Raw genomic sequence first — 27,017 nt, forward strand, 5'->3', positions numbered from 1 at the left:
TGCATAGCGAGTGAAACACCAAGGGGCGCCCCACTGCAGCCGAGGAACCTCCATCTTGGGGGCGACGCACAGCATCACATTGCTTTCCAATGCAGTCAGATCCTCAAACAGCCCCCACTGACTGACGCGAACTCACATGCCAACGGGGCGCCCCACGCCGACTTTCGGCGCAGCATTGTAGGATGGCCACACCAGTGCGGCAAGTTGCTGGACACCACCTCGGTGCCATCCGGATCTTGGCGCGTTGTGCTGCCTTTGGCCCCATTCGCACATCAGTCCGCTACTGACGCCATCTCACAGGCTAATGGGGCGCCCCACGCCGACTTTCAGCATTGTAGGATGACCACACCAGTACAGCAACTTGCTAGACATCACCTCGGTGCCATCCGGATCTCGGCGCCCCACTGCAGATGAAGTGCCTCTCAACTATGAAACCACCACTGTGACATCCGGATCTTGGCGCGTTGTGCTGCCTTCGGCCTATTCGCACATCGGTCCGCTACTGACGCCATCTCACAGGCTAATGGGGCGACCCACGCCGAGTTTCAGCATTGTAGGATGACCACACCAACTTGCTAGACATCACCTCGGTGCCATCCGAATCTTGGCATCTCAACGCCTAGTGGTATCTTCCATACAGAAAATATTGTTACGCTACCTTTGGCCCCATTCGCACATCAGTCCGCAACTTAGACATCACCTCGGTGCCATCCGGATCTTGGCATCTCAGCGCCTTGTGGTGTCTTCTCGTCAGAAAATATTGTTGCGCTGCCTTTGGCCCCATTCGCACATCAGTCCGCTACTGACACCATCTCACAGGCCAACAGGGCGCCCCACGCCGACTTTCAGCATTGTAGGATGGCCACACCAGTGCGGCAACTTACTAGACACCACCTCGGTGCCATCCGGATCTTGGCGCGTTGTGCTGCCTTCGGCCTATTCGCACATCGGTCCGCTACTGACGCAAACTCACAGGCCAACGGGGCGCCCCACGCCGACTTTCAACATTGTAGGATGGCCACACCAGTGCTGCAACTTGCTGGACACCACCTCGGTGCCATCCGGATCTTGGCGCGTTGTGCTGCCTTCGGCCTATTCGCACATCGGTCCGCTACTGACGCCGCCTCACGTGCCAACGTATTTTCTCCGCATTTTATACCCTATGCCGCATAACAGGTCATGTGACTTGTTTATAAAACTTTTCATTGGTTCATTTTACTTTTGGTTTCCTAATGATGGAAGGCTTGATCATATGACCTAAAAACAACACTTTTCATTGGATGAAAACTTTTTTTTTTTCCAAACGATGAAAGCCCCACCTTGTTTCTGGATGTTTCAGACTGAAGCTGGCGTCAGCATGAGAGCACCACCATCTCGTAGCTCCGTCGTAGTCATTCCGCGAGCAATCATGGCAGCCGCTCCCCACCAGAAGCCTGCAGGAGTCGGGGCCCCCAAAACTTTTGATGAATTCTCAAGGCGGAGGGGACGCTTTCGAGAATGGGGTCCAAGACCTAGCAGACAAGCGTCCGATTTCCAAGGTGTCCCAGGGCCATTTCAGTGGACCAGGCCCAAAAAGGAAAGAGCCTGCCGCCATTTTGAGAGTCCTGTGACAGCCGCCTATCGCTGCACCGCAAGAGTGGGCGCAACTCAGCTGAATTGCGGCTTTTGACACAGTGGACCAAAAACGGACGGAATGGCAACTGAAACGGTAAAGGGGCGCCCCACTACAACAGATGACACTCCACCTGGAGAGGCCCGTTCACGCCGCCTCCCCCGGGGCGCCCCACGCCGTTATTCGGAGCAGCATTGTAGGATACCAAAACCAGTGCGGCAACTTACTGGACATCACCTTGGTGCCATCGTTCTGCTGCCTTGGAACTATTCGCACAACAGTTTGCTACTGAAGACCCACCCCCCGCGACGCCCCACGCCGTTATTTGCTGGGTGGCAACTTACTAGACATCACTTTCGTGTCATCTAGATTTCAGCGCGTTCTGCTGCCTTGGAACTATTCGCACAACAGTTTGCTACTGATGACCCGCCCCACGCCGGAAATCTGGACGTTGTGCTGCGTTGGGACTATTCGCACAGCCGACCGCTACTTCGTTGTTTTTCCCTAAAAATGTTTATATGTTATTACTATTTTTGTTTTCTTGTATATATTTATAAATTATTAAAGTTTTATAATCTTACTACTTTGTCGGAGTGCTATATATTTTTAATGTGACACATAATTGTAAAAACTTTGATGTACAAAGAGTCATCCCTGGAATCTTCCGCTTCACGCTCGGTCCCCTCCCCAATCACAATACAGGATGGTTTTCAGATAATAGCAACGCTTCTGCTGTGACGGATCTCATCGAGTGTGGGCCTTGATCTACTATAACTCCTTTGAAGAGGGGTGAATCTTTACAGCTGTGGCCATAAACTACATCTGCAGGGCTAGCTGATACCCTAGGACCAGCATGGACAATCGGACACAGAGGAAAAGGAGTGTCAGAGGGTGCAGTAGTGAATAGGGCGAAAGGGAGGTGTCGGGCGGGCACAGGGTGTGATTCTCAGGAAAGAGCAGCGCAGATGGGGGGAGGTTTATTACCCATGCATAAGACAGAGAGCGGGGGTGACCACTGCCTGGGGGAGATGCTTGCGAGGGTGGGGAGCCATGCTAAGGATCGACAGCGTGCACAGAGTGGGTCTGGTCAAGGCATCTAAAATGGCTGCCGTGCACGACAAAAGTGTGGCATTTGAAAAAAGACAAGATGGCGCAGACAATGTTTTTCAACACTTCCTGATTTCCTTCGAATCGAACGTTAACAGACGTTGGGGCATATTACCAAAGTTAAGCGATATTTATCCCTAACGATGCATTGCAAAGATTTTTTTACCGTCAGAAATTATCGCAGATAAACCTTGCTATTATCAAAGTTTATCGCAAATACGATAAAAACCGACCGCAATGCATTAATATCGCTGAAAACTCAGCGATATTCATGCATTACCGAGCTAATCCTCTTAGCCATGTTATCCACCTCCCATAGGATAACATGGCTAAGAACTGCTCAGGGCAGCTGTTACTTTTTGGAGATATTCGCGCTTATCTCGAATATTTCCAAAAGTTGATAATAGGAGATAGCGATGTTAGCGACTGTTTCCAGTCGCTAACATCTTGGCATGCCCACTTTGCATGTCATTAGTGATAAATATCACTCACATGCAAAGTGGGGCCCAAGATGGTCGCTATCTCCTACTAGCCGTCGCTAACTGGTGTTAGCAACAGCTAGGTAATACAGATATAATTTTATCTCCGCGAAGCGGAGCGCTGTTACAGATATATATCTTGTTTTTGAACGTTAATTTCTCAAAATGCACTGAAGCACATATATTGAGACCTAGCAAAGGCACATCGGGCTACCAGTCCCTAATATTTTACCAAGTTTCGTGCAAATCCATTCAGCCGTTCGATTATTATTATTATTTATTTTTTTTGCCCCGCGGGGCCCTTTTAAAACCTCCACATCAAACCTAGGGGATCAGCGAGGATCTACTATGCCCCCTTATGGTCATTTGCCCCTTCGCTTTGGCCTCCTCTTGTCTCTCGATCCTACCGAGAGACAAGATGGCGGCCGCTACGGACTGTTTGGAATGTTTACAGACACCGGAGAGCCAATCAGCTTCGCTTCGCAAAGCTCCGTAACGCGAAAAGTACGCGAAGCGGTGCGCTGTTACATATATATATCTTTTTTTGAACGTTAATTTCTCAAAATCCACTGAAGCACATATATTGAGACCTAGCAAAGGCACATCGGGCTACCAGTCCCTACAATTTTGCCAAGTTTCGTGCAAATCCATTCAGCCGTAAGATTATTATTATAATTTTTTTTTTTTGCCCCGCGGGGCCCTTTTAAAACCTCCACATCAAACCTAGGGGGTCAGCGAGGATCTACTATTCCCCCTTATGGTCATTTACCCCTTCGCTTTGGCCTCCTCTTGTCTCTCGATCCTACCGAGAGACAAGATGGCGGCCACTACGGACTGTTTGCGGCCACTACGGACTGTTTGGAATGTTGACAGACGCCGGAGAACCAATCAGCTTCGCTTCACAAAGCTCCGTTGCGCGAAAAGTACGCGTCCTAGGCCGCTGCCCGGTCCGCGCTTACAGATATATATCTTTTTTTAAACGATAATTTCTCAAAATCCACTGGAGCACATATATTGAGACCTACAAAAGGCACATCGGGCTACCAGTCCCTACAATTTTGCCAAGTTTCGTGCAAATCCATTCAGCCGTTCGGTCTAAAAGTGAGGCCAACCGCCCTATGGAAATTAACATGGGAAAAACGCGTTTTGGGACCCCCCTTTTTTCTCGGCCCCCCCTTGACGAACCCCCCCCAAATTTTCAAAGGCTGCTCAGAAACAAAATGTGCCATTTTCCTGAAAATTTCAGCCAATTCCGTCCACAAACGGCAAAGTTATTAGACATAGAATTTTGAAAAATCCCATAGAGAAAAAATCCTAACTATATATACCTACTGGCGACCGCCAGTAGGTAATATATAAAATTATATAATATACATTAAATATATTAAATATTAATAATAATTTTAACAACATAAATTACATTTAAAATACATTTTTACAAAATATAACACACAAATATAATAATGTATACATATATATATATTTTTACTTTAAAATAATTAATACATTATTATCATTAATTTATTTAAAAAAAATTAAAGTATATAAAAATAATATATATAAATAATTTAAAATATTTTTTTTTAATCTAGAATAAATAAAACATTAACCTATAAAAAAATATTTTGTCTTAAATTGCAAAAATACAATAAGTGCAAGAGTAGAGAAAGTGTTAGATATCAAAATAATAAAATTTACTATTCCAACTCCAGTGAGTGAAACAGTAGGGAAAGTGTTGGATAGCGAAGTTGCAAAAATTACTATTCCCACTTCAAAGAGTGCAACAGTAGGAAAAGTGTTGGATAGCGGAGGGGTAAAAAGTACTATTCCCACTCCATTGAGAGCAACAGTATGGAAAGTGTTGGATAGCGGAGTGGTAAAAATTACTATTACCACTCCAGTAAGAGCAATAGTAGGGAAAGTATTGGATAGCGGAAGGGTAAAAATTACTATTCCCACTCCAGTGAGTGCAACAGTAGAGAAAGTGTTGCATAGCAGAGGGGTAAAATTACTATTCCCACTCCAGTGAATGCAAGAGTAGGTAAAGTGTTTGGATAGGGAAGAAAAGAAAATACTATTCACACTCAAATACTTAAACAAAAAATGTAATAAATATTAAAACAATATAAAAAATGTATAAACAATATTTAAAAATAAATATAAAAAATAATAAACATAGAAAAAGAACATATTAAATATTAATGACATATAACAAAAACCTAGAAATATTATATAAAATAAAACAATAAATACTTTTACAAAAAATAATTCTTTTAAACTAGAAAATTATTTACAAACGAAAAAACGTATTAAAACATAAATGCATTTATTTTATTTCCTACCCTATAACACCACACCAATGAAAAAAACACTTCAACATTTATTATTACATGTATTTACATAATTAACATAATTAATAATCAATTAAAAAATATTATTAATAAACATTAACTACACAAACTTTCACATCTATAATATCAACATCACACACCTAAATTGAACTATAAAAACTATAAAATAATAAACACTATTACAACTTATTTTAAAATGTGGAAATATTACTATTAACAATAAATATTTGAACAATTACATTTAAATAATACCCACCCGTCCCCCCTTTAAAAGTAAAAACAACACAGACAAAAATAAAAAATTGCCAAAAATAAATATACAACATTTTGCAATAATTAACAACTATATATTATTTAAACACAAATCACTTAGCACTCTTTACTCCTACAAACACCACAACACCATCCTAAGATTACTTACAAAATTATCATAATTAGTGACCAATCAATTCATTAAAATAATTACCAACCAATTATTAATTCATAAATTAAAAATAAATTACTTCTCACCCTTTACACTTATCAACACCACAACACACACTGAAATGTATTACACAATTACCATCATTATGACCAATTAATTAATTCATTAAAATTAATTAACAACCAATTATTAATTATTTAATAACAATTTACCTTACACATTTATCACTAAACATCTCAATGAAACAAATATTAATAAATTAAATTAATTAATATTATTAAATAAAAATTAACCAATATATTTAATATAATTAAACTACTGCCCACCCTATTCCCTTATAAACCCACAACCCAATATGAACTAAAACGCAATAGACAAATAAAAATACATTTATAAATGTAATATAACTAAACTGTTTCCCAGCCTATTTCCATATAAACCTACAACCAGCTATTGAACTAAAAGCGCAAAATAAAAAAATAACTACTAAAAATGTAACGTATATATTAAAAATACTAACAATTCTTATACAAAAAACACTCATCGCATACATATAAAATATGTACTAAAATACATACTAATAATAAAAACGATATTTTTAACAACTATGGCCCCCATTAGGATGGCGGGTGGACTTTGCCTGCCCGCCATCCCTGTGGAAAACGAGACCGCCCGCGATCTAAGCGACGGTCCCGCCATGCCCATTATGATGCGCCTGCCACACTGGCGGGTGCATCATAGATTTATAACATTGCGGCAGGCGGTTTTCACACCAGCACCCGCCGCAATGTTATAAATGCATGGTATGCATTTGTATACACAAAGCGGCAGGCACCTCGCGGTGCCTGCCACATTGTGTATGCAAATGCAGGGGGGTACCACCCCCCATGTACACCCCCCACCTCCCCTTCACCATGGGGCCCCCACAGTAAAGACGCCTGCCTTTCCGTGGCGGCATTGCCGCCATTGAAAAGCATCTCCCAAAGCCCATCCTAATAAGGCTGGCGGTGTCTGATAGACACCGCCACCACATAAACCCTTTTCCGCCCCGGCCGCAAGGCGACCGGTGGCGGAAAAGCGGCGGACGGTGTTTCCATCCGCCATGGTCCCCCCGCCATAGTAATATGGAGGGGGGAAATGGGTGGCGGGCAAGGATGTCGGGCGGATCGCCACTGCCTGCATGGCGGTGGCAATCCGCCCGACATCCTAATGGGCCCCTAAATTTTTGTAAACGATATTAAGCACTTCGATATTTTTTAAATCAATATTACTTAACTTAAATCAATATTCTTGACCACAATATTCTTGCTGTCGATATTTCTGACCCACAATATTTATGCCTCGATATTTGTGCAACTCGATATTTATGACTCCATATTCTGTCTCTGCACCGTGAAAGTGTATAGCTCCAGAGAACACCATTGCATCATAGGGCTCATTGCGATGGCAGGCGGACATGAGTCCGCCCGCCATCGTTGCGGTTTTTGGGACCGCCCGCCAGACATGCGGCGGTCCCAACACAAAAATTACGATGTGCACCCAGGGCATTTAATATTGTGGACGATGCTGCTGGCTGCAGCAGCGTAACCAATGTCAAAATGGCATGCTGTGTATTTACCTGCACTACGTGGCAGGCACCACGTGGTGCCTGCCACACAGTGCAATAAAATGGGGGGTACCATGGGTACCCCCCAGTGCACAGCTACCTCCCCCAACACAAGGGGGGCACGCTATGGGCCCCCAAATCTGTTTCCGGCTGTCTTTTCTTGGTGGGATGACCGTTGCAAAAAGACAGGTGGCAAGGGATATCATAATCCCTACGGCAGTGCCTGCAAGGCACTGCCGCAATGCTGCCCTATGTTTTGGTTCCGCAAGGCAGGCGGAAAAGGACCGCCTTGTGGAGCCATGGCGCACGGTCTTTGCACCTGAGGATTCCCCCCGCCATCATAATCAGGTGTGGGAAAATGTTGTCAGATGACAGAGGGCCCGCCACCGCACAGCTAGCGGTGGCGGTCCCTCCGCCATCGTAATGAGCCCCATAGTTATGCTGCAGTTTCAAAACCACTTCAGCAACACATGACAAGAAGTGTGTTGCCACATTGAAACCTTCTACACATTAACTAAGTCATTCCCCACCATATCGTGTAAGCCCACTAGGCAGGCTGCATAATGCATAAAACTGGGACATAATACATTTAAAGAAATATATGTCACAAAACATGAAACGTTTTCAAAGGCTGTTTGTCACTGTGGGGGCAAGGTTACTTTAACCATAAACAGGTCCCTGCCCTCCTTTATTTCCAACGCAGAATCTTACCTAGTTTTCAAAAAACATCAGAAAAACTGTCTCTTAACATCTTAAGTGGCTGTTGATGCACTTTTGTCTCTGTGTCCTGTTTTTGTTTGCTTAGCGCCTTGACACCCTTGGGTATAAGGGCGCTTTATCCTATCCTAGTTTGACTCTGAATAAAAATTGATTTTCAAAACACATTTGGGAAAATGGTAAAAGATTGCTCATAAGTTATTTTCCACATATTGTCAAAATCTAATTCAATTGTGAAGGTAGATGTTTGGTAAGTGTAGTGTAAAAGTGACTTTTAAAATGACTGCTTTGTGTTACCTGAGATTAAACTGTAATTAAAGCTAATTTGGCTGTCTGTCTCCACTCCAGTGATTGTAGTGAACATGACAGTGCAGTTCTTTCTGGGAGCAGGAAGGCTGAAATGTAATGTAAACACTTCCCACATAGCAGTAATTAGTCAACTGAGTGGGCCAATGCATAGAGGGGACCTCTAGTGGCTGCCACAACAGCACTTCTTTTCAAGTGGGGATCCAAGGAACAGAAACAAATTGAACCATCAAGACCTTTCAGACATCCATCCCCATTCACAGAAGGAGGGAAAACTGGATCCGGCATAGGGAACAGGTGTGTTAGAGGGAGCAGGTGTGTTCTTTCATTTCCAAAAAGGCATGTCTGAAAGGGTCAGGGTCAAAAGGCCAGATTCCATCTTGAATGAGGAATTTTGGCAATGTTTCCAGTAAGTTGAGAGGAAGGACTTCAGAAGGAGGTTGGTTTCAATTGAAATGTTGCCAGAATTGGGTGTAGTGAATGATCTAATCCATGGCAGGTGAACAAGATAAGAATGGCACCTCACCACCTCCAAACATTTTGGAAGAATATCAGAAGGAAAAATGAGTATTCAAAGAGAAATGATCTCCATTGGCACCCAGGACCCGGAACTGTTTTCAAAGGGTCTTCTGGTTGGCCTCTTGTTCACTAATACAGAGACACAAAAGGCAGAAGGGCCACATGCTCCAAGGAGATCCAGATAAGCAATTTTTAGTAGTCTGCAATAGGCCTTGAAGGAGCTCTGACTAGAGAGTGATCTAGAGACCTGAAGCCTGCTCTAAGACATGGCCCTGTAGGAGAGATATGAGCCCACATTTCATATTAGACACACTGTTCCTGTTTGTGCCATGGCACACCCTTAAATAGGTATGCCCAACTACAGACAACATGTGCTGTCCTTAGAGCAGAGGCAAAAACTCTGACAGTTTGCTCCTGTGCTGATAGTGTATTTGTGAAAGAGAGGTTAGTGGTTTGAAACTGTAGCTTTGTCTTTCACCAGATGCAGCCTTTCTGTGAAGAGGGGATACCAGGGCGGCCATCTTACCCCCTCCCGGCTCCTCACTAGTTGTGCCCTCAGAGGGCATACTGACTTTGTACACCTCTATGTGGGGCATGGTGTACCTCCTGCAGGTTCTTTGCCTCTGTATCCACATCTATAGTTCAGCATGGGTGGAAAGGCAAAGTGTTCCTTCATTACAGGGGGGTCACATCTCATGGAAATTAGGGTATGCCTCCTCATGATCGCACAAGTGCAAGATGTGAGCTAGCATGATGCATATCATAGAGGTTACTGCACTCGAATCTAAGGCCCACTGTATAATCCAAAAATGCCCCAGGGACGTAAGAAGCACGCACCAATGTCTGTAGTGCCCAAGCGGCACGTTCTGTAATATGGCCTCAGAAGTGACTTTTCATTACCTAGAAACCTTTGGCTCATTTGTGTTACCTCCAGAGGCCATGGACAAATAGTGCACCCCCAGTGGGCAATATTTACAGGTTGAACCTGTTCATAGCTTTATGCTGCAAAGAAAAAGTATTCAGCAGGACCTCACTGGGGACCTGGAACTGTGCCTGGCTAAACATGCACCCTAGGCCCGCTGGAGGATTTTCGAAATAAAAAAGCCCAAAGGCAGAACTTGGGCCCTGGTCGTGGTGGCAAAATTATCCAAGGAGTAAAACATTGTGGCGGCTACAAAAGCCAGCGTTGTTCCCCGCAGAGCCTTTGGTGAAAACAACTGAAGGTTTCAGCGGGAGCTCGATGACAGTGTATTTAACTACGAGGGGCCCTCGTTGGCTTCAGTATTCTGTCTTGCCAGCTGGAGGACTTTGGGAAACAGAAATGTAACTAAGTCCAAATGTAAAAAGTTTGGCCAGATTGACCTGCTAGGTTACATGCCTCTGTCCCAGTTCAGTCAGCTAGAGATTGCTGAAAGGTCTCAGCCTACCACAAATATTGACCTTGTTGAGACTTTGTATTTTCCTCATGCTTTTTTTGTCTTCAAATTTTGAAGGTTCATAGTTCCAGTTTCCATTATCTAGTTTTAACCATTTTTTGTGTATTTGTACTCATTGATTTCTTTTTTATATTTTTAATTATTTGGGGTGTTTTATTGCATTATGTTCTTAACTTTAATTTTGTTTGGTACTGCTTCAACGTAGCACATATTTTTCTGGGACCTTGCTTTTTCCGTAGCTACCAAGGGTCAAGCATAGATCAACCTTGAACAAAGTTGTGTCCTATACCCAAAGACACTGGAATTTGTGATTTTGTGGCTGCGACATTTTCCGCATAATCATGAATTTGCTGTGTTTGACAGATAGTCCTCCCTATTCTGCATAATATGTAGATATTATCAAAAAACATTTGTTTTTAGTTGAAATGGATCAAAAGTTACTACAAATGCAACATGCATTTCCGTGCACAGCAAGGCCTTTTTTTCAAAGTTGACTTCTCACCTTTCTGCTGCTTATTTTGCATTTGGGTATTAAACTGTTAATAATGTGGTGAAAATCTTGCCCAGATAGTGTTAACGTATAAAAATTAAAGAATATGGAAGTCATATCATGTGTCTCAATAAGTTGAATATTTTTCCTTTTCTTGCCACACAATTTAGCCAACCCTACTGCATATTTTGGTCCTCACTGCCACATAATTCCAGTTGCCCTGCCTATACCGATTATATTTATTGAGCTGCTGGGGGTCCGCCTTCTCAAATTAATAATTAATCTAATTTCTGACACTAGTTATTTTGAGCTTTGGGCACAGCATTGAATTATTTTTTCCTTAAGGGTATTATATTAATAGATCTCAGATGTTTGTTTTCATGAAAAGTGTTAATAGTATAAGTCTTTGTCCATTTTGCGCAGGGATGACAATATATTCACTTGCACACTGTTCACTGTCATAGCCTCTTTGTTTTGTGATGACACTTTTCTTGGTGCATTTCTATTTGCTAATTGTTTGCTCTCACACTATGGGGACAATTAAGATGTTGTTAGGAAATCTTTCCCAATGACTCGGGTTAGGAATGCTTTCCTAACAATTCATATATGGAGAGTCCTACCGACCGGGTACGATGTGTCCTTATGCTTACGGACTCGGTTCGTTTGGATTCCCATTGACTTGAATGGGAGCCTGTGTACCACACGTGCAAACAAGCTCCCGTTGAAAAAAGGGGTGGTTGGGGAAAAGCGGGCACTCTGTGGTGGGCACATTTGGTTGCCTCAAGGTGAAGGAGGACCCGCAAGGGGCCCCCAAAGATCAATTCCCAAAGCTGTTTCTTTTTGGTCAAACCGATTTGAAACGGTCATCCGAATCGGTCATCGTACTTTCTCGTTCAGAAACCATCTCCATTGGGCTGTATGAATCGGCTCCGAACGACTCTGGCTGAGCGAATCTCATTCGGAACCGATTCGGAAAGCCCGGATGGTTTCCTTCAGTCGGATACAAGAGTTCCGAAGTGGATTCAATATTAACGAATCCCATCCGGAGCCTTTCCGAATGAAATTGTAATCAACCCCCATGTCATACAGAATTAGGAAAATTCCTCTTAGGGCATCTTGAGGGCTACTGATCTGCAAAAACATATGCAGATAATTGGCATAGGAATGTCAATGAGTAAGTAACTCCACCAGGAGGTCCAATAGAGATCTCAAGTAATTATTTTTCCACAGATGAAACCAAATGTTGTAATATTCAACACCTGACCTAGACAGAAGTCAAGCGGTTGGGGCAAGAACCAATGCTAAAACATTTGCTTTACCTCAGCAGAGCAGAAGCAGGTGGAATCTTGGCCTTTTAAAGTTTAAATAGTTTCTGCTCAGGTTGCCAAACTTGATTACTCTTTCGTTTTTGGCCACTATAGGTGTGGCTGGGTATACTCAGACATGAGTCCCTTGCTCACTGCTCCATCAGGATTCAAGCAAGCCGGGCCGACGACGGTTGAAATGCCAGAAACCGGTCCCCGGAAGCTTGTCTCCTTTCTGGTGAAGAATTGGCTTGGTAGTTTGGTCTGCCCTGTTCCCATGATGCACTGGGCCAGGGACAGACTAATTTGCATATAGCCAGGTTCTGAGCTGGGATGGGGCAGTGAGCTAAATAACGGTGATGGATCAAGCCCTGATCTTTGGACTGGGTAAGAGTGGTCTGCTTAATTCAGACACTCTGTTCATCACCACCCCCTTTTCTGAATCGTTTTTGGCCACTATAGGTGTGGCAGGGTATACTCAGACATGAGTCCCTTGCTCACTGCTCCATCAGGATTCAAGCAAGCCGGGCCGACGACGGCTGAAATGCCAGAAACCGGTCCCCGGAAGCTTGTCTCCTTTCTGGTGAAGAATTGGCTTGGTAGTTTGGTCTGCCCTGTTCCCATGATGCTCTGGGCCAGGGACAGACTAATTTGCATATAGCCAGGTTCTGAGCTGGGATGGGGCAGTGAGCTAAATAACGGTGATGGATCAAGCCTGATCTTTGGACTGGGTAAGAGTGGTCTGCTTAATTCAGACACTCTGTTCATCACCACCCCCTTTTCTGAATCGTTTTTGGCCACTATAGGTGTGGCAGGGTATACTCAGACATGAGTCCCTTGCTCACTGCTCCATCAGGATTCAAGCAAGCCGGGCCGACGACGGCTGAAATGCCAGAAACCGGTCCCCGGAAGCTTGTCTCCTTTCTGGTGAAGAATTGGCTTGGTAGTTTGGTCTGCCCTGTTCCCATGATGCTCTGGTCCAGGGACAGACTAATTTGCATATAGCCAGGTTCTGAGCTGGGATGGGGCAGAGAGCTAAATAACGGTGATGGATAAAGCCCTGATCTTTGGACTGGGTAAGAGTGGTCTGCTTAATTCAGACACTCTGTTCATCACCACCCCCTTTTCTGAATCGTTTTTGGCCACTATAGGTGTGGCAGGGTATACTCAGACATGAGTCCCTTGCTCACTGCTCCATCAGGATTCAAGCAAGCCGGGCCGACGACAGCTGAAATGCCAGAAACCGGTCCCCGGAAGCTTGTCTCCTTTCTGGTGAAGAATTTGCTTGGTAGTTTGGTCTGCCCTGTTCCCATGATGCACTGGGCCAGGGACAGACTAATTTGCATATAGCCAGGTTCTGAGTTGGGATGGGGCAGTGAGCTAAATAACGGTGATGGATCAAGCCCTGATCTTTGGACTGTGTAAGAGTGATCTGCTTAATTCAGACACTCTGTTCATCACCACCCCCTTTTCTGAATCGTTTTTGGCCACTATAGGTGTGGCAGGGTATACTTAGACATGAGTCCCTTGCTCACTGCTCCATCAGGATTCAAGCAAGCCGGGCCGACGACGGCTGAAATGCCAGAAACCGGTCCCCGGAAGCTTGTCTCTTTTCTGGTGAAGAATTGGCTTGGTAGTTTGGTCTGCCCTGTTCCCATGATGCACTGGGCCAGGGACAGACTAATTTGCATATAGCCAGGTTCTGAGCTGGGATGGGGCAGTGAGCTAAATAACGGTGATGGATCAAGCCCTGATCTTTGGACTGGGTAAGAGTGGTGTGCTTAATTCAGACACTCTGTTCATCACCACCCCCTTTTCTGAATCGTTTTTGGCCACTATAGGTGTGGCAGGGTATACTCAGACATGAGTCCCTTGCTCACTGCTCCATCAGGATTCAAGCAAGCCGGGCCGACGACGGCTGAAATGCCAGAAACCGGTCCCCGGAAGCTTGTCTCCTTTCTGGTGAAGAATTGGCTTGGTAGTTTGGTCTGCCCTGTTCCCATGATGCACTGGGCCAGGGACAGACTAATTTGCATATAGCCAGGTTCTGAGCTGGGATGGGGCAGTGAGCTAAATAACGGTGATGGATCAAGCCCTGATCTTTGGACTGGGTAAGACTGGTCTGCTTAATTCAGACACTCTGTTCATCACCACCCCCTTTTCTGAATCGTACTCTTTCACTTCCACCTTCATTGGTTTTATTTATTGAGTAGTAGGCAGTATTCCTGCCTATAAAATTAAATGAATACATAATAAATAAATAATAAAATTAAATGGGGCCTGGCTACTGCATTTGTCACTCATTCCTATTCTTGTCATTTTTGAATCCTTTTACTCATTCAACAGGACCGCCTCCTGGCACATCTTGTCATATGGATTACTGGTCTTTCTCCAACTACCCTACTTTTTGGTGTACATGCACACAGCACCTAGGACCAGGCATATTTTTCTGGGCCAGCCTAGATGCTGCTATATTTTGGTGTACTCTTGGATATTTTGAGTTGTGAAAATGATATATAATGGCCGATATTATGCCATTACTCTATCTCACCTAAACAAAATGCCTATTCAGGAAAAAAAATACTCTCGCAGGAGCATCAAAACAATGCAATTGACACATGGCAACAATGCAATAGACCCAAACATGAACAGCCTTTTCTTAATGCAGGCAGACTTTTTTTTACCAAAACGGACCATTTGGGTAAATTTTGAATGCAAAATTCCTTTTTGTATTTTTGTTTTTAGTTTGAGTTACTCAGAGGTTGTGCCATAGACAGTATTGGCTTCCTCTTCCTATACCGAAGGCTCCTACCTCTAATTTGTCGAACTCTTGCTCATTTTGAGTTTGGATGTTGGATGGAAAACATCAATCTTCCTGTGTGTGTGTGTGTGTGTGTGCATGGGTGTGTGTGTGTGTGTGTGTGTGTGTGTGTGTGTGTGCATGCACGTGCCTGTGTGCATATGCATGTTTGTTTTAGTGAGATGGCTGATTATTTATTTATCCCCAACTTTCAAAATAATGTTGTAGAGCTTATTGCTAGTGATTATTAATGACAAGTATCACTCTCTACCTTGTGTTATACTGCTCGTATGGGCATAAGAAAAAATTTAGAATATAAACAATTGCAACTTCAAGACCATGGCTGACCTGAAGTGCTTCCTTCAACCTATAGAGAGTGTGGTGTTGGTCCAGAATGGAGAATCATTCCATGCAACTGTGGCAGCAGAACCCATCAGTGATAATACCATCACCAGCAACTAAAGCTATAGATCCAACAGTTTCACTTCCAGCTACAGATTTTGTAGTAAAAAGTATAACCAACACAACTATTAACCATAAAAATAATAATAATAATAATGAAAAGTAACCATAATAACTAATAAAAAACCCATAGTTTAAAGCATTTATTTTAACCAGAAATAAACGCACCCTCGCCTCCCCCAACTGGCCAACCCCACTCGTTAAATTCCCCAAACATATTCCAATAAAACTATCCTCCCTTCCTCAACTGTCCCACACTCACCACCCACAACAGGCCTGCCCCCTCCCTAGACCCTCCACAACCCATCATCATAAAACTACTCTTGCACCAGTTGTCCCACCCTGACCAACCACACCAGGCCCACCCCTCCCTAAATAATTCAAAAACATCCTAAAGAAGTACCCCTTCTCCAACAGTCCCACCCTTACAAGCCACAACAGTCCCACCCCTTCTCTAAAAAGATACCCCTCAATTGTATCCAGTGTTGTTGATTGGCTTTAACCTCTTGAAGGCCTTTAAGTATTGTGAGGAGGAAGGCCTCTGTGGTGCAGGATACAAGGCCCGGCCGCCTGCCTCCACTGTGGCAGCTGTGCTGCCTCCTCTCCGCTGGTTTGACTCTGAAAACAGCTGCTGCTGCCACCTCCTCTCCTCGAAGACAGCTGGCCGGAGGAAGGCCACAGCTATGCTGAACTGCTATATCTCACTGGTGATGGTTCAAGGCTTAACCTACGAGGACTCTGGGGCCGAGTCCCTAGCGGGGATAGCTGAATGGTCTAAAGAAAGAGTGAAGGAATATGAATTGTGGTACCCAATGCAAGCACATGTTTTTATAGCCAGATATCCACACAGTCTTGCTTGGTTTTATATGGGCATAGGAATTGTCTATCCTATTATGTGACCCTGTTTTTCTTTTTTTTTCCAAACAAGTCACAAACTAGTTTTTGCATACATTACATGCCATTAATTAATCCACTTAGAACTTAAAAATGTTTTCTACTAAAAAGGGTGAAAATTGAAAATTAAATACATTCATGGAGTTTATTCATTTAAAAACCATGACTAAACTGCAAAGTTACATTACCATGGAAAACCACAGCAAATTACATTTTTGCTGCATCAATTGTTTGACTATATATATGCGACGGCCAGCCAGGCATGCGCACTTTGAAAGCTCTAGCCCAGCTGTCTGAAGACAGCTGGGTCAGAGTAAGTGCAGGGCTCCAGTATCCCTGGGAGTGGCGAGTGAGAGGAGCACCCAGATTGGAGCCTGCACTGCAGCATACCGTTGCAGCTGAGAAGAGGTCTTGAGCTGACATTGGAGACATCAGTTCAGTCCTGCATCAGTTGAGGTAAGTTTTTGGATTTTAATAATTAACATGTTTTACCGCTTGCCCTTCTGCTCACCCCCCGCTCCCGGTAGATTCCAGAAGCTACTGACCTGATCCCAGCTGAAATTGTTTCTAGATAATGCCCCATGAAGAAGACTGGATCAGCTGATTCTCCAATGGAAAAGGAAAACATCTTCAAGCCTTCATAACTGATAGAAATCTGCACAGTGAAAATAAGTCCTCTGCTCAAACATTAGTTTTCTTTTTGTCTAAGAAGCAAAATGTTTACCCATGGAAAAAGCACTTCTTCTACATCCCTACCAAATGTTTCAGTGACCCTTTCCCATCCTGAAGGGGAATTATTCCAGCTTCTGGAATGGGTAAATCTCTGACCATTTTAGGGAGTAAAGTAGTGAGAAAGAAGTTTGGGAATGTACTCATACATCCATTTGTGGGTGTTCCAAAACTTCCAAAGGCAGCCATGTCTTAAAAAGCCAACTTTCCAGCAATTCTGTGAGATTTACTTCTACTTGTTTCGCTGCACTCTTTGTGGATACATCTGCAGTACTAAAGTCAATTATGTCTGTTAAGAGTCCTTTTCAAATTAAAGGCAGGCAAGTGAGTGGCATTTCAGGAGTGGATCCTGTAAATGAAAAAAGAAACAGGTTGTGGTTCACACTAGGTATCCACGGCCCAGCTGTACTACACAAACACTCTAGTCCACGGTTCACAACAGTTAAAACATTTTCTCTAATGTACGAATGTAATCCCTTTTTAGGTTTTTCTGATTCCTAAAATGGGATTGTGAATGAATACTGGTTCGATATATGGAAGAGGTGTGCTGTAGGCGCCCCTTCCAAATACTGATTCGGTATCTAATGCTTCAATGCTTTGCTATCGAAATCTAATTACAAGACATTGAGGTACAGATTTACTTATAGGGGCAAATTTACAGATATATTACATGCTGATTTGGGTTGCATGAAAGGCACAAATATTCCATACCTACTGGGGGAGGACGTCTTCCCCTTTGTGAATGTAAAACAAAAGTTTGCTGAAAATTAAGTCATGCCACAGGACCACTGCCAACTCTCAAAATAACAAAAACAAGAGAACACTTTCTTATTCTGTGTTCAAAATATTTTATTGAATTTTATATTAAAACAAGGACAATACAAAAAAGCCCCAAATTAGGTACCCATAAAAGTATTTCTAACATGAATAAGAAAACAATTGCAGTACCTATATATAAAACAGATACAATGTAATATGATGGACAATAAATTAAAAAGGAAGGGGCAAAAATGCATACTATCATTAATGTAGAAAAACCTTAACAGAGCTACTTATATTAACCATCCATTTGTTACAGATCTAGACATAAATAACATAATAAAAAAATATAATTATAAATATAAAGCCATATAAATATCAATCAGTTTCCAAAATGAATGACAAGAAAAATTGATATGAATAATACCTGATAAGGTTAGATTAGGACCTCTTGTAGTAAAAATTATCCATGACCATGAAATGAAAATAAAGGAACTTCTTTCTAACATGCAGTAATACATTTTAAGGCTGCTGATAATAACAAATCTAAAAGTTTAGAGTTCAAATCAGATAAATTCATAGAAAGAGCAACAGATTTGCAAATCAAAATATTAAATGAAAGCGTTTCAGGGAAATTGAATATATTTTTAGCACATCCCAAACTTCCCTCCAAAACTTATCAATGAAATTACTTTTAAAAAGCATGTCTTTTAACGAACCTGGATACAGATAACAATGGCAACAATTAGAAGTAGATAGAAGCTTAGCTTGAAATAACTTTAATGGAGTCCATAAGAAGTTAAAAAGAATGAAAGAGTTTGTTTGATACAATGATACAGGTAAACATCCTGAAATATTATTTAACCAGATATTCTTCCATATATTCTGAGATAATACAGAAATTTCATTATTCCAAAACGTAGAAATCACATTAATATTGATACCTTGGAAATTATTCAATTTTTTATAAATTAATGATACAGCGTGAGATGAAGGAGACACTGCTTGAATATAAATTGATGAATCTGAAATAATGTTTGAGTGAATATAATTAGGAAAGGAACCTAGCATAGAATTACATAAAAGCTCATATTTAGAAAAGTCAGAAGGAGGCAAACAACATTTTTGTTGCAACTCGTCAAATTATAAAAATGTTTTATTATATTTTAAATAAAAAATACCAGCTTTAATCCAAGAGTGCCAAAATGTTACAGTTCGAGAAAGTTTCAATTGTGGATTGTGCCATAATGACATTTCTAAGGTGTGTGAAATAGTCAATTGAAAAAGTGAATCTAAATCATGAAATATTAACTTTGTGGATTTCAAAATAATAGATTTATTAAGTAGCATTGAAGTATTAGACATAGGTGTCGATTAGGATGGCGGACGGACTTGAATCCGTCCGCCACCCCCGAGGTGGAGGGACCGTCTGCAAGGGCAGTGGCGTTCCCTCCATGCCAATTAGGATGTGACCGCCACCCTGGTGGGCACATCCTGAATCTTTAACATTGCGGCGGGTGCGCCGCAATGTTAAAAATGCATGCAGTGCCTGCCGCTTTGTGCATGCACATGCAGGGGGGTACCATAGGCACCCATGTGCACCCCCACCTCCTCCCTTCACCCTGGCGGCCTGCAAGGGCCCCCCAGAAGCAAAGGTCCACATGCTTTTCCACGCCGCCGCGGAAAAGCATGTTTACACACGCTTCCTAATTTGGCTGGTGGTGTCTTGCAGACACCGCCACCAAATAGCGGTCTACACCCCGCGGATCAGCGGCAGACGGACCTGCCGTCCGCCGCTGATCCCACCGCCATCCTAATCTGGCGGGTGGTGTTGTCAGGGACCGCGGCGGTGAATCTGCATCCTCCGGGCCGGCGGTGGCTTCCACCGGCCCGGAGGATGCGGATTCACCACCATCATAATCGACCCCATAGTTAGTAAAGCAGGTCAAGGAAACAGTGCTAACAAATCTTTTTCCATGAGAAGCCATGTAGGGGGATTATTAAGATGCGAATGATTAAACTAAAGGGAGATTTTAATATAAACGCTTTATGATAATAATAAAAAAATCTGGTAAACCAAATCCTCCATTACATTTTGCAACTTTTAATATTTTATAACTTATTCTGGGAGTTTTATTATTCGAAAGGAACTTAGAAAAGAGTTTATCAACATTTTTATAAAACCGCATAGGAAATTGACTAGGAATCATAGCCCGGGAATAAAAGATTTTAGGAGCTGTTACCGTTTTTATTGAGTACATTTCCCCTACCATGAAAGATGCAATGCAGAACCTTTGGAAAATTTGTCTTTAATATAAAGTATAATAGTTTCACAATTTAATGTAATAGTTCTTTTTATGTAACAGGAAAATAGAATACCAAGATATTTAAGTGTATCCCTTAAAATAGAATACTAAGATATTTAAGTGTAAAATAGAATACCAAGATATTTAAGTGTATCCCTTTGTCAAATTATTTCTTTTATGGGTAACATGTCAGGTGTACAATGAAGATTGAGAGGAAAGAATTCAGTTTTGTTAGTATTTAATGTATAACCTGAAATCTGGAAGTATAATGAGATTATATCAAATAATGGAGGAATGGAGAGTTCAGGATTACTAATGAACAAAAGTATATGATCTGCATAAACTAACATTTTTATAAACACATCATTATTATTAATACCAGTAATAGCAATACAATTTCAAATAGTAAGTAGTGAGTAAAGGTTCAAGAAGAAAACGAATTACCAAAGTTAAACGTAGATAAGGTATGGCATAAATATTGCCAATGAACTTTGTCAGAAGCTTTTTCAGCATCCAATGCCAGTACTCCATATGGTATGGTAAGGATAAAGAAGACCATTTCTCAATGGCATGTAATAAGACTCTAGTATTGTTAACTGACTATCTATTTTTCATGTAACCAGATTGATCGGGAGGCTTAAGGGACTCCAGTACAGAGGTCAACCTGGTTGCAAGAATTTTTGCCTAGAATTTACAATCCTGCTTTATTAAGAAAATATGGTGATAATTTGATACAATAGATGGGTATTTATTAGGTTTTGATGGAACTATAATCAATGCTTCAGTAAAAGATTCAGAAGTTGAGTCTGAAGCACTAAAAAAGGTAAAAAGCTTAAACAAATGAAGAATTAGCTACAAGGAAAATTCTTTATAAAATTCAGCTGGAATTCCATTAGGCCCTGGAGATTTACATTGCTTAATGGGTTTAATAGCGAAATTCAATTTCTTCCATCGTAATTGGTGAATCTAATTTATTTTTGGTTGACTTTTAGTAAGCCACATTTATGTAAAAAATGGTTAATCAGGGATGTTTCCCCCAAATGAGGGTTATTGTACAAGGTTAAATAATAAATTAAAAATTCATTAACAATATCCTTTTTGGATAAGGCAATCTTTCCATTGTAACCATGAATTGTATTTATTTGAGTTTTATCTTTTTTAATACACAAATAATTTGCCAATAGTTTTCCCGATCTATTAGCAATGAAACAGAATTTGGCTTTAGTATTAGAAAGTTGTATACCAGCTTTTCTACTTAATATTTAATTAAATCCATAACAAAGTTTTTCTAATTGTTTGTTATATTTGAGATCATTGGAAGTTATGAAGAGTCTCTCAAATTTCGCAATTTGTTTATCCAAATCCTTACTTTTGGAGTTGAAAGATTTGTTTTAATGAGCCATAAGAGAAATGGATGCCCGCTAAAATAAGCCTTAAATGCATCCTATCTAGTCACCATAGACGTAGAGCCTTCTGGGTTAAAAGTAAAATAATCCTGAAGTGCTGATAAAAATGTCCATTTATTATTTTCGTTAAGAACAATATGTGTATTCATATACCATGTAGGTTGAGCCTGATAAGTTGAGCTATGTTGTAAAACAACAGAAATAGGAGCATGGTCAGAAATATTGATACTATAGATATTTGGTGCAGAAAGTGAATTAATTGCGACAAAAATAATAAATAATCGAATCTTGAGTATGAGTTCTGAGGATTTGGCAAAAATGTAAACAAGTAACCACCAAATATCATCCAATTTAGTTGTTTTAAAGAACAGCTTTAGAGTGAAGAAAAGCTCTAGGTGGCCAATATTTAGTATGTGATGATCTATCTAACAAAGGATCACAAATTAGGTTAAAATCTCCTCCAACAATAAGTGGAACATTGCCTAACTTAAGCACCTCTGTAGTAAAAAGAGACCAACAATTAGGATCATCAGTAGTCGGACCATATACATTAATTAAAAACATGACTGTGTTTTGAATTTAACTTTTCACTATAATGTAACAACCTTCTGTATCCAAACATATTCTCAATATTTGAAAATGTAATCTTTTTGCAAGGAGGATAGCAACACTATTTTTATATGAACAGCAGGAGAAGCTATAACCGTGCTAACCCATTTTTTTCTACATTAAAGATAAAACTGTGTCTGATGTAAAAAAAACAAATATCTGCTTAATGACCTAAAATGTAAGTGCGCTTAACAAGATGTCTTAAACCTTTAACGTTCAAATATACAATTTTAATTTTACTGAAATTAGCCATTATGGAGAGAAGAAGGTACAGAGAAGAAAGAAGGAATGAAATTTGAAGTGTATAAGAAAAAAAAGTAGCTCTAGAAATAATTAATAGGCATAAAAGAAAAGGAAAGATGCATACAAACACAGAAAAGACAACATATAAACATTGATGACAATCTTGAATCACACACACGCATAGTAAGCATGACCGATCCAATAATGCCCTATTGAAAATTGGTTAAATAGGCGAAATACAAAGAACAATGAGGTTAATGCTCAAGTATCAGTCTAATGAGTATCAAAGGAGAGCTGGGAATGTTGGTCCAAGAATAGACAAAGGTCATCAAGGCGTCGAAAGGACTTTCAAAATTTGCATGGTCGAGGGGTCAAACAGACTATATTTGAAACCATAACTTTTTAATCCTGGTGGAAGATCAGTGAAGTCTTTGCACATTTTAATTTGATTGCCATTAACCACTAATGATGGGATTTCCCAAGCCACCTTTCGTATCAACACTAGGTGATGATGACGTAGAAATTTAAAGATCATTTTTCGGGGTTTATTTTGGTATGCATTGCGATGGGAATGAATTCTATATGCCTTATCAATTTTATATTTCACATGAAATTTTAGGCGTAAGAGACCAGGTAATAAAATCTCCAAATATAACCTACAATCATTATCATCCAGTAAGTTAAATATATACAAGTTGTACTGTCTATTACGATTTTCCAGGTCAAGTAGTAAGCTGGTCATAGGTATTCTTTTTGCTGCAAGCGGTGAAAAACTGTCAATTTTTTATTTATTATCCTGAATTTTAATTGCATTATCAGCTACTTTCATTGAAAGACTTGCCATTTCTTTTTGTATATTTTTATTCTCTGACGGAATAGAATCAGTGTTAGAACAAATAGCTTGAATCTAATTCAGTAATAAAGCCTCAAAAAAGCTGCTGCTGGTACAGAAAGCAAGGTAATGCTCGCCTATAGTTGCTAAAAATCGTTGATTAAGGACAGATGCCAACGGAGATGACCGGTGGGCGTTTCCATCTTAATTTGCACGCTTGTGCAACTCCCCAGAAACCCTACTTTTTAAATGCAATCTGGTTTACTTTTTGGAAAAAGAGCTGCATTTATTAAAAAAAAATGTAAACAGTTTATATTATTAAAAATCAATCACAGACACAGCTATCTGCTGGCTCCAGCATGCCACTATACCTGTGATGTTCTACAGTCAGAGTGATTCACAGTTTCTGACCTACCTCATTAATATCCAGAGGTAAGTCAGATTGCGACTAAGCGCGATTCGTATTTTTATGACTGAGCTATTAGTACATAGGTCAGGTCTTAAAGTATTTACTGGTCGCAAAAATATTGGTTGCAGTTTGCGACTAGCATCTCGCGACCAGATGTTTTTACATCTAGTCCTAAGGTGAGAGCATTTCATGCGCCCCTGAGATTGCGGAACTACATGAATAGCTCTTTTCAAGTGTTCTCACGCAGTACTAGCATGCAGTTGTCTGCCTTTGAACGAGTCATTTGAGTGGTTTTATAATAACCTGAAAATGACTAGGAAGCAGAGATGTAAAATAGCTCCTTTCATGCACACTGAGGAATGGGCAAAGGACTACAAAGCCATGCACCAGGATGAGTCACAACAATCATTACTGTGGTCAAATAAATGCTATTCATGAGAACTGGCTAATTGATATTTTCCCTGTTGGGTAAACATCAAGATTGTTCATACAAAACATATAGGTCAGACACACACTAAGGATTTAGCTATAATAAGATAATCTAATTAAGGAGTTGAATTGGTGGCATAAATACGGGTCTTATTTGCATAGAAAGATTCCAGGAGACATGCCACATTTTTCAAACAACATTGTTTGTTTGTTTTTTGTTGCCTTTCCTTACATTTTAACTGTGCCTGTGTTTACTCAGAATCAGAATTCTCTTTATTCGGCTGCGAAAAACAGCCATAAAAGCATATAAGACGTGCAAAAATAGCAATAAAATACATACCACATCATAAAATTAATTACTGTATTTTAAAAGCCTGTGTTTACTCATTGTGACTACCGAGCTTCATTTCAAGATGCTAGCGTGCATTTTTGGAAGTGCATGCAACGTCTTTGTTAAAAAGCAGGTGGTTTTTAAGAACACAAGAGGGCCTGATACACAAAGAACACTGCAAATATTGAAATGTCTATCATGTACCTATAATCCACGTGGCCAAGGGTATGGGCCCAATTCACGAACATTTTCATTTGACTGACTCTAGTAGTACTGCTGAAATCCAGGAGTAAGCTGGGAATACTCTTGTCTTATTGTTGAATTCATTAGTAAGCAAGAGAATTACAATGGTAGATTATACTAAGGGGTTCATAGGGAGTCTCCGCCATAGAAAGGCATAACACCACCCACATCATAATATGGATGCACCGCCACCATATCATAGGCCTTTTACGCCTGGTAGGCAATTGTGACGATTGCCTACAGGCGGAAAAGCAACAGAGGGTCTTTCCGTCCACCGCTGTAACCCCGACATGCTAATGTGGCAGGGGGTAAAAGGCCATCCGGTGGGGTGTTTTGCCGATCCGCCCGCCATGGTAATGGGCTCCTAAGACTTACACCGCTGTTTGAAATCTGCAAATTATGCAGCAAATGATCAAAATTCATAATTATGTGGCAAAAAATGTAGTGACACAATAGCATAAATCCACCGGCCCTCACCATTGTCCATTTTTTTTATGGCAATTATTAAAGAATGGTAAGCAAAACCTACAGTTTCTAATTCCAATCTTGGCCTATTGTTAGCTGTACTTTGAAGAAAACAGTTCTTTTAGGCTAACTATCCAAAATAAACATGTCAGATAAAAATTCATAACGAATAACATGTCATATGGTCCTATATTGTCATCTCGAGGCTGTGGTGGGATAAGAATAAACGTACCTACATAAGTGAGTGCTCATGAGCACAGCTGAGTAAGTGATTAATTTCGCAGTAAGATTGAGCACAGCTCAAAAGGGATTAATATCAGAGTGTGAGAGGGTGAATCAAGCTTAATAAGTGGTTGATATGAATACCTCCACAATATTGTCGTATTTAATGTTGTAGTCATGATACTTTTCTAAGCCAATATGTTTGCACTCAAAATATGGGCATATACCATGTTAAGGTAGCATGGCTTTCAATATTTACAGCAACATAAAAGAGTGGCACTGGTGGTGGGTTTCCACACCGATATGCTCAGAATAAAAAGTGCACAGTACTTTGGTATTTGGAAGTACTCAATGCATTTTGCTGCTCTTGATTTCCGCTGTTATTTGTAAATGTTTGACAAATGGTTCATTTTAGAGTAAGTTCGATCAGTAACTTTGTGCACAATATAAAGGGATTTATAGACACTTTACAGGGGGGTTGAGAGTAAGGGAGTAGCCAGAAAATTAAAATACCCCCCTCTTTGAACCAAAGCTCTTATGGCACCAAGCAAGCGAAGCAAGTCACCATGATCCTCCCCAGAAAATATTGCTTGTCTCTTCCATCCAAGCATCTATTCATCAATCCTTTCATCCTTCTATGCACCAGCTGATACTCACCATTTCACCTTTACATTCTGTCATCTATTCAATCTTTCATCCATCATTCAGTCCGTCACCGTTCTGTCTGCTCATCCATGTCTAAACCTATCCGTCCACCTTCAAACCTATCCATCAAACCCATTCATCCATCCATCCATTCTTTCACCTAGTCATCTGTCCTTTCACTTATCCATCCCCCTTTTATCCCAACCCAACCCATTCATCCATCGATTCTTTCACTCATCATCCACACTTTCACCCCATTGATCTATCCACCCTTTCACTCCATCCACCCATCCACCTTTTCACTCAGCCACCCATCCTTTCACTCATCCATCCAGCCATCGACCTATCCATCCACTCATTAATCAATCCATTTACCCTGTCACTCATCCATCCACCCTTTCACTCATCTGTCTATTATTTCCCTCAACCATCATTACATCCATCCTTTCATTCATCCATCCTTTCTCTCATCATCCTTCCACCTTTTCACTCATCCATCCATTCACCCTTTCATCAATCCTCCCCTGTCCATCCTTACATCCATCCTTTCAATCATTCATTGATGCATCAGTCCTTCCACCCTTTCACTCACCCATCCATCCACCATCCATCCATCCATCCTTTCACTCAGTTATCATTTCACCCTTTCACATTAATTATGAGCCTTTGTCTGCCGGGTTGCAGACAGAAGAGGTGCATCAAGAACCCCACTCCTGCCGTGGATGCTAAATCAGGGGTTTGCCGATGGCCATGGTTGAAAGTATGCATCTGAGCTTTGAGGCACATTAGGTTTGAAGCATTCATGGGAAATGAGTAGAGTTTCAAAGTTTTTTTTAAGGGGGCTGTGGTTCTCCCATCAAAGATGTTATTTAGAAATGAGTA

The sequence above is a fragment of the Lissotriton helveticus genome, chromosome 4_1 (assembly GCF_964261635.1).
Source record: "Lissotriton helveticus chromosome 4_1, aLisHel1.1, whole genome shotgun sequence".
NCBI lineage: Eukaryota > Metazoa > Chordata > Amphibia > Caudata > Salamandridae > Lissotriton > Lissotriton helveticus.